General features: G+C 31.5%; 1 protein-coding gene and 1 long non-coding RNA gene across 4 annotated transcripts in view; one reads left to right on the forward strand and one right to left on the reverse strand.

The window, feature by feature from the left end:
• Window positions 1–12,838, forward strand: part of LOC110993001 (calcium/calmodulin-dependent 3',5'-cyclic nucleotide phosphodiesterase 1) — a 175,992-nt gene that overhangs the window by 108,502 nt on the left and 54,652 nt on the right. The gene's annotated exons all lie outside the window — the stretch shown is intronic.
• LOC123689583 lies at window positions 8,713–10,192 on the reverse strand. Its single transcript, XR_006750536.1, has 3 exons — window positions 10,162–10,192; window positions 9,757–9,814; window positions 8,713–9,338 (listed from the first exon to the last, which is right to left on the reverse strand). It is a non-coding gene; the product is annotated as an uncharacterized LOC123689583 (long non-coding RNA).

Here is a 12,838-nt window from a genome sequence, read left to right on the forward strand (position 1 = left end):
GAATTATAAGATGTTGTCACGTCCAAAAAAACATGTCTTTGGGTCTAATTCATAATCAAAAGCGTTAGACTATTAAGTCTCTGAGTCTGAGGGCTACTTATAAAATTAATTATTAAAAGAAAGAAGAAACAAAAATATTTATTAGGCCTAATAAAAAACATTCCATTTTAAATGTTTAGTTCTCACTATATATATTTCTATGCAATACGAGGTAAACAGGAAAAAGTCTCACCTGAAGTTAAGTGTTACCGCCGAAGATGGAAACACACATTGCGAACCGCAAGTGTATTGCGTGCCTTATAAGAATTGGTACGCTTTTCTAAAGAACCTTAAGTCTTAAGTCGAATTATCGGAAATACTTCAGTGGGCAGCTGGTTTTGCATAGTGGTATAACTGAAGGTAAAACAAATTACAACAATGATAAATATAACATTAAAGAAATAAAACTTCTGTTTGCATTATGGTCGACTCAAAGTCTGTTCTTTATCAATTTAGAAAACAGTTGTACACTAATAATAAATGAAATGACATTGTTGTGCAGAATATGTATGTGTAATTAATTGTAAAGCGGAAAATTATTCAAAATAAAGAAATGAAGAATAGAAATTTGCTACCTGACTCATAAAGCAGAAACCAATTCATTTCCATTCAGCAAGATTTCAGAACGAAAGCACTTTTAAAATTGGAAACTGATATATGATATTTGATATACTATGAAAATGCTTTTCATACAAATGTATCTACTCATTTGAAAGACAATTGTCTATAACAGAGCCTAGAGCCTACTTTAATATTTTATACCTTCATGGCTAACTTGTGTTAACTTCATTTTGTACGTAACCTTTCTTTGTTACGAAGCTATGTATGGAAATGGTAACATCGTGGGGAAGCATGAATGTCTAACCATTCGAAAGTAAATTCAAATGTAATCTTGCAAGTCTAGATTAATCTCGTGTAGCACAACTCAGGACACGTTATACGTAACATTAACTTCAATGTTATTTTACGAAAGTAATTTTACTATACTTTTTTTTGGAGTGTTAGCAACATCACTCTGCTCTGTGATATAATAAAAGACAGTTCATTGCACTTCAAAACTTTTATTACCCAAAAGCAAATCCACTACTGTAACAGTTATAATGCACACTGCTTGAAGAATCGATAAACGTTGCTATCTTTTTCTGAATTAGTACGCTCTCTTCTTGGGGGACTCTTGTAATTAGTTTGATAATACTTTAGTGGAACTTAAAAACGCTTAGTTTCAGCTTAGTGACGGACGACGAGTATACGGGTGGAATTTTGAATGAGCATTTTAATTGTACAATTTTACATGCTAATTGTAAAATTGTCTTCTAACAACCGACCGACCGACAACACACCCACTAATATAGGACTGTCATACGTTGTATAATATAAGTACGGTAAAATAACAAATTTGTGACGTGAAACCTCGATTTAATATCATAATATAATTGCTTACTTTGATCATTTAATTAAGAACGTTATTGAGCTGAAAATTATATTTCAAGTATGTAATTAGAAATGACTTAGTAAGACGATACAGCGCTAAGTGCACTTACATCGCTAATAAATCTTAAACTGATGTTTTCTGACAATAGATGGCGCAGCAAACATTGAAAATTTAAATTGAAATTTTCTTTTTAACTCGATGGCAATGTATTAAATACTTGTGCGCCTTGTTAAATATTATTTAGTTGTCCGTAATTAGTTCTTGGTTGTATTAAACATAATTTATCAATGTTTCTTTATGAATATTTTGTATCTTATTTTTGTGTAAGGAATAGATTTATATGAATCAATTTGTTAATAATTTTATATATTAAAATTTAGGTATTGTATACATATGGTTTATACCCATAAATTTGTTATATCTGTGTCATTTTTTTTAGGTTTAATTTATCAATAGAAACTGTAGGCTCCGAAAATTTCACTTCTCCAAATCGGTTTTACGTTTCCAATGCACACATGTAACCATTTCACAACATAACTTTTGAAAAAAATATTTCAATAATACCATCCTTTTGTTTCATGAAACGGATAATGTTTTCGAATATCATTCACAAGGAATCAAGTGTGAAATGGCTGGATTTTCCGATAGCACAATCGTTTCGTGTCTACGAGTCGTTGAATATAATTTGATTTCGTTCCCGAGGAAAGAGGGATGTATGGAGTTTTATTAGCCGTTTTATCGTCTATCCACCAAGGTGCTAAATCTTGAAATTCAAGTAGAATTATTGCTTGTTATGTACAATACAATATATTTCCAAATAAATTAATTAAATCATTACACGATTAATAAAATACGACACAGAACGGTGAGCACTGATATAACCTGCTTCATGAGAACACCCAACATATCAGTCAGTCAAATTAGGTATTATGTATTCAATCATTTTTATTAATATTTTCCATTGCTAAATATTTGAACCTTTTTGAATATACTCAAACTGAAACTCAAAATAACTTTATTCATATAGGTATACAAGTACACTTATGAACGTCAAAAATAATTAAATTAACTGTAAATTAACATTTACCACCGAGCGGGCTAGAAAAACTGGCAAGAAACTTTCCGCCACTCTTTTTAACCGCTCAATTTTCAGTCATACAAATTGTTTGAACTGGAGCAAATCAATCCCATAAATAATTTCATTATCGTTTAAAACATTGAATTCTCATTATGCAAAACGAATCATGAAGAAAGATGCCGAAAATCCCTCGCAAACTCGTCCACTCCCTTAGCAATTATGATTATTTCTTTCTGCCGTGCTGTTTGCAGTTTACCTATATATACATTATACATACCAATCATCAAACCCAAGTACCCAACTTTCCGTTGCTTAGTATTCTGCATAAGTTATACTTATTTGAAATAACTTTTTACCTCAATAAAATGAACACAAGGTTGTTGAATTAGTCTACATTTATAATAAGCTTAATAGGATTAAATAAAAGCGTGTAAGCTCTCAGCGACATGGGCTGAAATTTTAATTCAGAAAGCTTACGTTTCAGCAAATATAATGTTTAATTATTAACAACGCAGTACAGTTGTGCAGAGTGTGCTTGAATTTCAGTTAAATAAGGACTTATTTTACGTTCTAGTTTTTACATTGGGTTCATTAAAAAACAAAGTAACTGTTTTGCTAGACTTTAGATTTATGAATTTGTTTAGAGATTTTTATGTGTAACAGAAAGAAGATTTATAGTGCACTTAAAACCTCGTGACGATATCAGAGTTAAGAGTCGCTTTACTAGTTACTAGGCTAATGTTGCTAGTGATTTGATACATAATCGAAATATACATTATTATAAATAATATATAATGCTATATGAATATGATTTTGTCGCATTCGGTGTCGAGACCCTTGGTCCGTGGGGTCCTAGCGCGTTAAGGCTTTTTTGGGAATTACCAAAAAGATTAGTCGACATCACAGGAGAACGAAGAGCTGTTAATAATATTTTGTAATTATTAAATTTTAGGGTTAGTTATTAGGTATATTTTTATGTATTATGTTATTTGTTTTGAATATATTCTACATTTAGATACTGCCAGTTCTCAAATCAAGCGCGTAGAACGGAAGAGAAGAAGTGGCAATAAACTCAACCTCATAATGGTAATGTATATTAGGTTGTGTACAATATAATCTACACCAACAATGTTACAAAGTCGTCAATTATGACTACTTTAAAGTCCTGGGTTTGAATTCCTCATAAAACAATGTGTTTCACGCCACACAATGCCGGGCATAGGTTAGATTGTCTCGGCTTCCAATGGTAAAATAGGAATTTTTATTCGTATATTTTGTACTTTATAAATATATTATCTTTAGGTAGCAAAGCAAATTAAAATAAATCCAAAAAATTTAATCTGTATAAAAATCTTACGATTCAGAACAATAACTTCATTAATTGCATGCGAGATCAAAGGAGATATTAAAATGATATTGCATCCGACATGCCTTGAAAATACGTAACGATATGTACATTTTATACGAGTCTGTTGCAGGTGTTCTCACCTTTCTGAAACAATTATTTACATACAACTGAATTTGAACGTTTATCAACAACTAAGTAAAAAATATAGTGAATTTTTATTTTCATTGATATAGAATCAGTACAATCATAACCTTAAAATCGCAAAATTGCATTCTTTTGTAACGTAGAATTACTGTCATTTTATAAATGTATAATATTCTACGGTTTCGATATTTGTAAATATGTCAGGAACATGTATACTAACAATACAATAATAGACTTGTATAGTAGTTTTATTCTGGGAGTACATTTACATATAATTATTATTTAACTTATGCATACAAATACTGTAAATTATATTTTAAAAGAGTAAGTGTGGAGTTTCTTGCTAATTCTTCTCCACACGAAACTAAATTTTGGATGGGACAACTTGAATCATCTTTATACTTTATTTAACGTTATAAAGTGCCATTTTAGGTGGTCTAATTGGAATAAATGATTTGACTTTGACTTTGATTAGACATACACTCTAACCCACGAACTTTCTCATTAAAGGCTCGTATCAATCAAATATAAATGTCTACAAATTACACGTTTTATGTATGTATAAAAAAATACGATGGCGCTTTAAGTGACCTTTTAAGTCTTGGCCTCATATTTCACTATTTGTTTCAATTATTGTAATTTGTTACTATAATAGGCGGTCAGTCTGTTGTGACACACGCCGATTTTTGAATCTAAGGCAAATCGGTTTCCTCGCGATGTTTTCCTTCACCATTCGAGCGAATGTTTAATGCGCACATAAACAGTTCATTAGTCCAAAGCCGGGAATCGAACCCGTGGATCAGGCTCAACGCTGAAGCCACTAGGCCAACACAGCTCTAGTATGGATTAAATAAAGTTTTATTTTAAAATTATTACTCTATATTTATTAGGTACTTATCAAGTTTTTTAGTTTTTTTAAGAGTTATTTTAATTAACTTTAAACTCTTTTATTTTTATAGAACAAACGGGCAGGAGGCTCACCTGATGTTAAGTGATACCGCCGCCCATGGACACTCTCAATGCCAGAGGGCTCGGGAGTGCGTTGCCGGCCTTTTAAGAATTGGTACGCTCTTTTCTTGAAGGACCGAAGTCGAATTCAAAAACTCTCATTAGTTAATGCAAAAACGTAAATTAAATTTGTTAATTCAATAATTTCTCCTTTATGATGTATTACGATTCGTATGTCTTCTCTTAAAATAAAAAAAATAATACGTTTATTTTGGAACTTAAAAATTCGAGCCTGTTGGCATCCCTACTCATCGGCAAAGAAGATAGAGGGTGTTGGCCGAAAGAAAAAGCCGGCGTAAAAAACTCTCGATACTCTTTTTAAAAAAAAAGCAAATCATCAAATCTTATTACAACACATTCATAAAAAACATAAGAAACGACCTTGACAGCTTACGTAGATTATCACCTTATCTGGCAAGGACTAGAGTTAACTCTCAAAGGACGCATTTCATATCGGAATGCCAAAGTCAATTCAGAATTATATGATTCTGTGAATCTCGATGTATCCCCAAGCAATTCGTTTTTTGATATTTTCCAGAAAACTTTGCTGCATTTGCTTCGTATCTTGGGAGTTTAAAGTTTTACGAAAAATAAAGCGTGGCTTGAATAATACTAAACCTCTTTGCGGAAAGCGGTAGTTCTTAATTCATTTATTCACAATATTTTGTGATTTGTGTGTGTATTTGAGGATAATTTTTTATTAAATAATATCAGCGTCACGGAGATTTGCAGCGTTTTTGTCATAGAAAAGAGAGACAGATTGAGTCCGATTGAAAGAGAGAAGGGGGATCGATTATATTACTGGTCAATGTATATAGTCTATGTACTATTGATCCTATTCGTAATAAATTTGGAAATGGCAAAATATTTTAGGGAGTTCGTTTAACCGTTTAATGATGCATAGAATAATGATCTACAGACACACATAGTCTTCTTTGTTTCACAAATAATAGCCTAAGACCTTTGTATGCTATTAAAATATAGTTAACAATAATAATATAATACCATCTCTTTTAATATGAACTCTTTCGGAGGTTTTCAATTAACATGCGTAAATACTCCTCCTGCACTGAAATGGAATAAAGATATGTCGATCCAATAATAATAGAAACACATTTCAATAACAAAAAACACATAGACAAGTATATTGATTTAATAAAACGTTGTTCTGTTATTGAGGTTTATATGTGCCTCCACTCAGACCTTAGACCATAAGTCATATGTGTATTTCTTCTGTAGCACAGCTACCGAAATATTTTGTAAAATGCTAATAATAAATACTTTGCCCGCCATTTGGCACTCCTGTCATTATATCAGAGACTACATAGAAGTGCATGAAGTATAGATTATAGATTAAAGAACACATAAGTTCTCCTTTATTATAGACTGTGTTTAATGTCTATCTAATTTTGTCAGAAAAACAATGATAGAAACTCCTTGTGATTTATTCCATCGGAAGATGGATTTTGTACTTAGAATGTAGGTCGCTTCGCTTCAACTGCAATAAGCGTCGGTGATCCATTATCCCGGAAACTCGATGCCTCACTATCTGTGGATGTCTAGTTTTCGTTCGTAATTGAAGCTTATAAAAGCTTTAACCAAATAATCTTAACACTACTTAAAAATAAAAATAGCCTGTATTCGAGATCTACCTAAATTACATTAAGTCCATGTAATTATAACATCATTACACTTCCTCTAATGGAGTAAAGGCCTCCTCCAAATGCTTCGACTAGTCTCTCATCCTCCACCATCTTCTAATCCTTCCTCGCTCCCTTCCCAGATTTCTAGTAGGCATCCTCTCTCTCTTCATCCAACGGGACTAATCCAAAGAGTTTTTTACCCTTCTGTCACCACAACCATGCGCAATGACCGGCTCATTTCCAGTTTAGCTTTTTTAGTGTGTTCACCCCAACAATAGAACGCTTCATAGCCCTTTGGCATACTCCAATGTTCTTGACATCGTCATATGATGTCCATGACTGTTCTTTTAATGCCCATAATTTGTTTCGTGCAAGCCAGAATGGAAATACTACGAATACAATCTAAATCAGAAGAAATGGTGTCAAAGTAGATTAAAGTTTCTTTGACGTTCTACAATACAGGCCAAAAAGCCTAAGACTTATTTCTAGAAATATTTATTTGTCTTATTTATTTGTATATTAAGTGTGAGTGATTTGGGCAAATTAAATTTTACTTTTACATTAATAAAACACATGGATAAATCACAATAAGCGAGTCTTTAAATAAAATTTATTAAAAAAATTACACGAATAACTAACTGTATTGTACTGGAACATACAACTTGGTCTTTTGTCCATGTTTCTATTATGTTTCTGAAATATTAAAAAAATAAGTTTGCTACAATCGTTTAGGTCTGATTCTCAGATTTCTGTATTATTATTTATTTTACTAATACACTAAAAGGCGATCAGTCTGTGACTCTCGATGCTTTCCTTAACCGTACGTTTAGTTCGTTACGTCTTTTTTTGTTGTCTTTTTCTTTTGTTGCGGCCATCAGCAAACACAAAATGCCATAATATGCAAACAAAATGTATTTTAAACTTATACTCACTGCCAACTTGCTTCACATATTGTAGTACATTTTCAAAGAATTTGACTTGATCTTTCTCTGAAAAAAGTTCATCGTGATCAGCCATTTAAGTCTCATTCTCCTTCAACACGAATCGTATTGCCCCTTTTTATCCATCATGAGCACACCCCATATACACACCATCACGTACACACACTTTTACATCATCACACAACACAACTAATTTAGGCTTAGTTAAATAAATTAAATCACAATTAGTCAAATGTATTATATAATTTTTGTTTGTTTTTTTAAATATTTTTGCTGTTAAATGTATGTATCATCTATGTATTCCATCTTTGGCTATATTCTCAGTATTTGTTTGTAATTATATATAATTTATATTAGCTGTAGGAGTACTAAATAAATAAATAAATAATTTATAACTTTCATGCTTCGTGCTGAGGGTCCATTGCATCGTCAGGCTGTATTTTGTTCTACTTCGGTCTCCGTTGTGTGGACAACACACAGATGGTGACATTTTTATCTCCAATGGCGTTTTTGTGTTTAGTAGTAAGTTATTGGTTGTAATGCATTTTAAAATTAGTAAACAAAATACTTACCTTCCTTGCTGATTTCTTTATCTATAGAATAAAATTTAAATTGTTATTGCGGAATCAATGCAGTGTTAGGACATGTTGCTGAAAACCACCAAAAGATGGCGTTGTCATTCATTGTATTTACGAGGTTGTTGATAATCCTCTAATAATTCTCAAGTTTCTTTTTTTATTTTATACGAATATTGGGGTCATATAAATTATAAGTTAATGCATATACTTACGAAATAAGTCAGCTAAACGTTTTTTGTCTTGTTTAACTAGAAGAAACAAGTGAGATTAGAATAGATTAGATAAGTAAACACAAAAACTACTCCTACAGACCTATAAGACTATAATGCCCCTTACTTGAGATTAATTTGTTTTAAAATAAATCTAAAGTAGCCTAAAAACAAGCTGCGTTTATTATTTAAACTAACTAATAACGTAACGTAACTTACATAACCAACTGTAATAGTACTTCATTTCTGAAACAAAATTAAAGTTAAAATCTTGAACTGTAATTTCAAAAAGAAATTAACTCGACCACAACATTAACAAGATTAGTCCATAATGCCACAAGCCCTTTGAAAACTAATAATAATTAGTACAGTACTAAATAGCCTATCTGATTATTAAAAAGAGTGGAGGAAAGTTTATGGCCAGTTCTTCTTTACCGTTATACCAATTGCGAATATAATTGAACAATTATTTTATCGTCGATGTTGATTTCAGTGAACATGAGATATGTTGATGGAGGTCAGCGTTAGATTTATAAACGTCTTTGCTAAAATGTTAGATATCATTAAAATCTATTCTAAAGTAATTCTAAAAGTGCTTCAAGTTCTTCATAGACGTAAACAAGTATACTATAAACGTCAAAAAAATTAAATTAATGGTTAATTTACATTTACTACCAGTTCGCAAGTCAAGGGTGTAGAGCGTAGTAGCGGGTTTAGTACATAAACAAATTTAGATCAAATCAGAGAAGGGAATATATTACAACTAACAATAACCGAAGCACATATGTATGCTATATGTGCTTCGGCATTTTTCTCCAGTTGTATAGATTTATTGATTTTATTTACCATGACTTTTATTTTCTTCATCGCTTAACTCTGATTCAGCACTTGAAAGTCTATCCAATATTGATGTTAAATCTAAAAATATAAATTTTTGTAGAAAATTGTAAATGGTCCATTTGATTGTTATGTTTAGTTACATTTAAAGATTGGAGGAGGCCTTTGCCACCTGGCAAACGGACACGCAAAAGTGAAACAAAAGAACAATCTACGAAAAATTAAGAAAATACGGTCATGTCCGAAAAAAGGCTATTAAAAAAAATGTAGGTTAAGAAAATTGTAAATGGTGTATATCTCTATATATAAATCTTTGTAATTGAAGTATTATATGAATTCATTATTAAAGTGGTTTCTAAAGTGTTCGATATTAATGAAATATCCTTTAAATCGCACAACTGCATTTTCTTCACACAATAAACTATACTTTCATTAATTTATCAAATGCGAAACTATTAAATTCTTTTTACGACGAATTATATATGATAAGGTATACGACCGTCTAACGTTTCTGAAGATGAACTTGATGAAATTGAGGCTTGAGCTGATGACAGTATCTGAAAAGTAATTATGAAAAATGAAAATTAAAAAAGTTTGTTACTTTTCTTCTTTAATCTGTTTAAGTAAAAAATATTTTGTAAACTGCGATTTGTTACTTAGGTTTTTATGTTCTAAATTTTCTTAAAAAAATTTTTAATATACTGTAAAACTGCACAGGTATGGTATACATTTTAATAACAATATCAATGTTTGCAATAAAACTATTAAAATTCCAAAATTTGCGTGACGTAATACTCGTGAAGTATACAACGAAACAATCATTGTGTGCCCGGAAAATGATTCCAAATCTTCAGGATTATATCCACAACGCCAGCGATAATCAAATATTTCCAATAAGACTCACAATAATACCCGCGAACAACCGGAACATTATGAACTCTTTGAATAAGTCACGCTAATTAAAAGTGAGTTCATGCTGCAATTACTTTCAAAGGGTTACCAGTTCAAAGTTATATTGCTATTGGAGTTTTGTTTCAAATAAAATGAAATATTTTACAACGAGTCATTGAAAAGTTCGTAACACTAGTTAACTAGTAAGGTTCAGGTGGGTTTTAATTTTTATATGAAACTAGCTGCCCCCGCGAAGTTCGTTTCTCCTTAGGCATACCTACCTATTTTTCCTATGCTATCCCAGAGTTTTCAAATTAGTTCTATTTTCGTTTTGATTCGTTAATTAGAACTTAGTTAACTAACAAATAAAAAATGAGTAGTTGATTGTAAAGGGTAGATGGAAATTAAGGGTTGTATGTTTTTGTATACTGTATTGTGACACGAGGATTTTATATATAAAGTCTATGTTTTACTGATAACAAGCCATGCTTATTATCGAAATAGTTCAGGCCATTTTCTATTGGTATGAAGGCCAAGTCAATGTATTTATTTAAAAAACATGATTTTTTTAAATATATATATGGTCAGTTTAAGATGTTGTTGGGTTAGAAATAACTTAAGACAGAAGGTCCGTTAGGTAGGGACTGTATAAATTAACCGAATGCATTGCAAAGCAAGTAAATTTAGCAGTGGTACTACAGTCTGCACTCTTTTGATATCCCAGGTGGAATTGCATTTGCCCAAAAATTACAGGTGTATGTGACTTGACTTACACACCCAGTCTCTGACTAGCTGAGAAATAGCCACTAAAACCACCTCAAATAGTTCCTACAAAGCCACGTTACAGACGGTCTGGGGTCGCTTATGCATTTTACCGGGACCTCAACATGTTACACTCAGTAAGCAATAATACATACTACTTAGAATGTAGGAGATAGGCATATCTCATCCTATTTACTCCTTCTAACCCTCTGTTTCAATTCACTTTAATTCAAAGTCTGCCCAACAATTGCACTTAACTTCAATAGTTTTGTAACCATGAGTTTCCAAGCTGTGACATCAACTAGATATTTGATCGAAGTACATCGAAATTTTAATGAAAATTCTCGGTATTCCTATTAAAAGTTAGTACTCTACTACTTGCTTCTTGCAACTCGCAACCCTGATACTGTGCGTTTATATAAATAACGTCGAACACAAACCTAAAAGATCACATGTATAAGCTGTATAACATGGAGTATGTTATATATGGTATAAAATATAAAAAAATCAAAAATAAATTATGATTATTATTTTATTTACTATGATATTTATTAATGTTATATTCTTTGTCAGTCATTATTTAGTCAAATTAATTTAATACTGACTTTTTCTAATGAACAACAAAAATAAAAGGTAATTTTGGAACCTTTTTGTATATTATTTTTGTATTGCACGTTTTTCATTTTTGGCTATGTCTTAAGCATGTGTTTCTTTGTTCTTTTGTAAACCAGCACTGAAGACGTCACTAAAATGCTCTGTACCTACAGATGTAATTGTATTTCAGGTTTTCAAATTTTGTCTAGTGTGTAATAACTATATATATTTAATCAATCTGTTTTCTCTTTCTGTACCAAAAGGAAAAAAATACTTATGCTATAAGATTACATTTTTTTATGTAATAGGAGGCATTTGGGCCGGAGGCTCACATAATGTTAAGTGATACCTCCGCCATGGACACTCACATTGTCAGAAATCTCGCAAGTGCGTTGCCAGCCTTTTAAGAAATAGTACGCTCTTTTTTAAGTTGAATTGGTTCGAAAATACTGGTCAGCTGGTTATGCGCGGCAAACCGTGAGATGATACGGATTGTATTTCGTATTCTGCCTTGCCGATAGAAAATTCAACTGCAGGTATTAGACCGAACTACTCCTCTGAACATTATCCATGGTTGTTTCAGTTCATTCTGAATGTAAGTTTCATAGACAGTGACTAATGTAACAAAATATGATATATTTTGTTACCGGAAGTCGAAACAAAATATGTATTACAAAAGTTTTGACAGCTAATCTCGGAAACATAAACAAACGTATATAAAACGTGACCTATAAAGTAAAACATAATTTAACTTATTCTAGATAATTAGTTTATAAATTTAATACATGTATATGTATTAATCTCTCAATATCTTCATACATCATTTTATGCCTGTGATCTTGGTATACAAAAAAATAGTAAAATATTGATGGGGGTCCCTTGCTATTGCAGTGCGTCTACAATGATTTAAGCTTAAATGTCTATACATAGATGTATGAAATTCCAATCATTATCCACCAAACATGATTATTGTCTGACATTCCAGTATTGCACGCAAGAATGTAGAGCATAATCAACATATGATAAACTGAAAGACTAATATATGGAAAACATATACGTACTATTGCTGACTGAATCATAATATATTTATTTCTCGAAAAAACTGTTGCCCACAGTACTTCGACAGCAATTAAATTCAATACATAAATCTTCCTGCTGTTATAACATGCTAAAGAAATCAAAATGATTCCTCCTCACAAGAGACGGAAACAAATTCCTTCAATATCCGCCAAGGGAAAGTTTGTTTATCATACAATATTTTTGACAAATGTTGGTCCAGTGGCGTGCAACTGTTATAATTGAAGTCGTAGGTTCGAACCCCGGCTCTGGACGGT

Source organism: Pieris rapae, chromosome 12 (assembly GCF_905147795.1).
Source record: "Pieris rapae chromosome 12, ilPieRapa1.1, whole genome shotgun sequence".
Lineage (NCBI taxonomy): Eukaryota > Metazoa > Arthropoda > Insecta > Lepidoptera > Pieridae > Pieris > Pieris rapae.